The sequence below is a fragment of the Engraulis encrasicolus genome, chromosome 2 (genome assembly GCF_034702125.1).
Source record: "Engraulis encrasicolus isolate BLACKSEA-1 chromosome 2, IST_EnEncr_1.0, whole genome shotgun sequence".
In the NCBI taxonomy this organism is placed as follows: Eukaryota; Metazoa; Chordata; class Actinopteri; order Clupeiformes; family Engraulidae; genus Engraulis; species Engraulis encrasicolus.
In genome coordinates, this window is record NC_085858.1 from 40,525,500 (window position 1) to 40,528,372 (window position 2,873).

The window sequence follows — 2,873 nt, forward strand, 5'->3', positions numbered from 1 at the left end:
ATCTTCTTAACTCACTAGTTTTAATCCTGTGTGTATTTTTGTCAAGTATGTTTGTAAACTGAAATTGTGTGCTTACATTTATGTTGGTGTTGTAATCTGTGTTGGTGTTGTTGTTGTATCTAAATTTCCCCACTTTTCATTGCGACACGTAGAAATTGCTTGCATTATATTATTGCATGTTACTGATGTACAGACGCAGCAAGGAGAGACCAGGCTCAGGCAGAAGACAACACCATGGACCTCAACACATTCCACACCCGGTGGAGATGGACGAGTGACCTGACCTGAGATTTCGTTTTCTTTTCAGATCTACACCTCCACCACCATCATGTACGTTTTTTCAGTTATTTGATGTGTTAACATGGGTTTATGTTTTGAAATTATATGCATAAGAAGCCCACTATTAAAGGAATGACATTAGTGTCATCTTTCTATCCAGATATGTCAATGCCTCACAGCTGTGAAGCTGCCACTCCCTCCCAAACTCATGGCACAGCACCCAGCCATTCGGAAGATTTGAGGCACAAACATCATCCATTCAAAAACATCTGGAATGGTAAAGAGGAGGGGGCTTCTGGTATTGCTGTTGTTATAAAGTGTATGCGCTCCGTGTACTTGTTGATGTCCATACAGCAAAAGTGTTTTGAACTAAAATGAATTTCATCTCAATTCCACCTGTAGTCCTGGAGGAACACAAGTAGACCCTTTTGAGGATAACAGAATTCATAAAGTACATGGTAAGTAGGCCTACTACACACATATTCACATACAGTATGACGTGTATATTATGTTCCTACACTAAAAGGAATTATATCACAAATGTAGCCATGGAAGAGCACATGGGGCCAATGCCAAGGAAGATGGAGGTTATGGAGAGGAAGTCCATGACTTTGAAGGCTGCCATGGCTTTGAACATGCCACGACCTGCTGTTGGTCCAGTGCAGCAGAGAGCATAAGCTGGTGGAGCTAGCCAGAAGCCTGGCTCAACCAGAAATGAGAAACCAAATGGTAATTATTTTGGCATAATTATGTGAATTATGTGTTTCTGTATATAATGTATAATGTACTGGTTTGGCTAATGAAGATAGACTACATAATGTTTTCCATTTTAGTTTTCATATTTCATTTTCATCATCTGCTTTAATTTTTGTAGACCTTGGGAAAGCCTGGGATGGGCGAATAGGGCAGCTGCTGTCCGCCGTGGGTGGCTACCCACACACCATGTCCTGGGACATTACAGCCTGAGGAGGAATAGAACGTGCATGCATTCCAGAACCTGACCCTTTGCAAAGTTATAACAGGTAAGATTAGCAGGTATATTCTCCGTAAAAAAGATCTGTGTAAATCTGTGTTATGCCAAGTTTGATTCAGATTTAAATGTCCCACCTTTCTTTACATCCATTTGCAGAGACCTACACGCAGAACTTCTCTGTCCTGCAGGAAGCGAATATTGAGAATAGCATTGGGCATACTCTGAAATTTGGACTACACAGATGGTCAATTAAACTTCAGTGTGTCTTTTATCAATCAATGAATAGTCACAATAAGCTAATTAAATGAAACATTGGAAGGCTACTAAGTTGGTTTAAACTTTTTGTTTCTTATTCTTTTTAGGTCAGCTGGTCCTCAAGACTGAAAACACACACCAACATTTTTATTTTCTGTATTTTATGTATAGTTTTTATTTATTTATTTATTTATTTTACTTTGAGCCTTGAAGGCATTTTATGATGAAATTGTAATATAATGTTGCACTGTTCTCACCCATGTTGAATTCCTGATATTTGTCAATTAGGCATTCCCTCAGCCTCAAGACTGGAAACACATGATATGCACTCACATCCATTTTTGCCATCTTCATTCTTATTTTGTGCATTTTACATTGTTTGGTTTTGTTGTTTGTTTGTTTTTTTTTGCCTTGTTTGCATTTTATTATGAAAAAACATTGTAATGTTGCACTGTTACCCTCTTACCTATGTTGTATTCCTGATATTTTCCTATTAAACATCATCATCCTTCAACATTTGCCTTGTCATTTCAAATGCATTCAACACTTTAATAATGAATTAGACCTACAAACTACAGAAATATGACAACATTATGGGCATTTCCCATTATGTTGTCATATGTCTGCAGCTTGTAGGCCTAATGGGAAATAGCCTATGCAAGAAGGTTACTATTATGTTGTAGGGGAACCTTTTGAAAACCAACATGAACACGAATAAAGGAACGGTGAAAAAACGTAGATGAACCGACCGGGAACCATACAAAAAAACGTTCAGGGAACAAAAAAAAAAACTTTCCTGTTAACCAAATTATAACCATAACAGACCCAAAAAACAACGTAAAATAACCGGAAAAAAAACCAACGCCTCATGTTCCGGGAACATTCTCGAAACGGAAAATTGTTAGTAGGGGTTGACATTGAAGATTGGTTGTGCTGTGGACACGAATAGACTGTGTGTGTGTTATTATGGACGCGAGACTGTTTTTTGAGCGTACGACATGACTTAATTTTCCTAATTTATTATGATGACGACTTAATACGCGATGCGTGAGGTGTGTGGAGCCTGTTAGCAAGTTGACGTGCAGGTGTGTTCTTTTGAAGTGCACGGTGTACGAGATCAACGTCGGTGGGGCTCGCTCGAGTGACTGGGATGGGTGCTCACGCACTCAAAAATTGACTTGATTTGAAACACCTTGCACAACCGTTGCTAAAGTGTTTGAGAATACAATCACGCACAAGAATGAGTCTCAGAAGTGTTTTCGTTGGTTTACTCAATGTACCAGTATTTACTGTCTGAATGCACGGCTCATGTTTGTTGAGTTCGCAAGCAACCCGCCCCCTTGCCAACTTTCCTTCTTGTCTGTGA

General features: G+C 39.1%; 1 long non-coding RNA gene across 1 annotated transcript; it reads left to right on the top strand.

Annotated features, from left to right (window-relative positions):
* The first annotated feature begins 1,191 nt into the window (after positions 1 to 1,191).
* Positions 1,192 to 1,664, top strand: LOC134462560 (uncharacterized). The gene is made up of 3 exons (XR_010037541.1): positions 1,192 to 1,301; positions 1,409 to 1,496; positions 1,615 to 1,664. It is a non-coding gene; the product is annotated as an uncharacterized LOC134462560 (long non-coding RNA).
* The last annotated feature ends 1,209 nt before the right edge of the window (positions 1,665 to 2,873 follow it).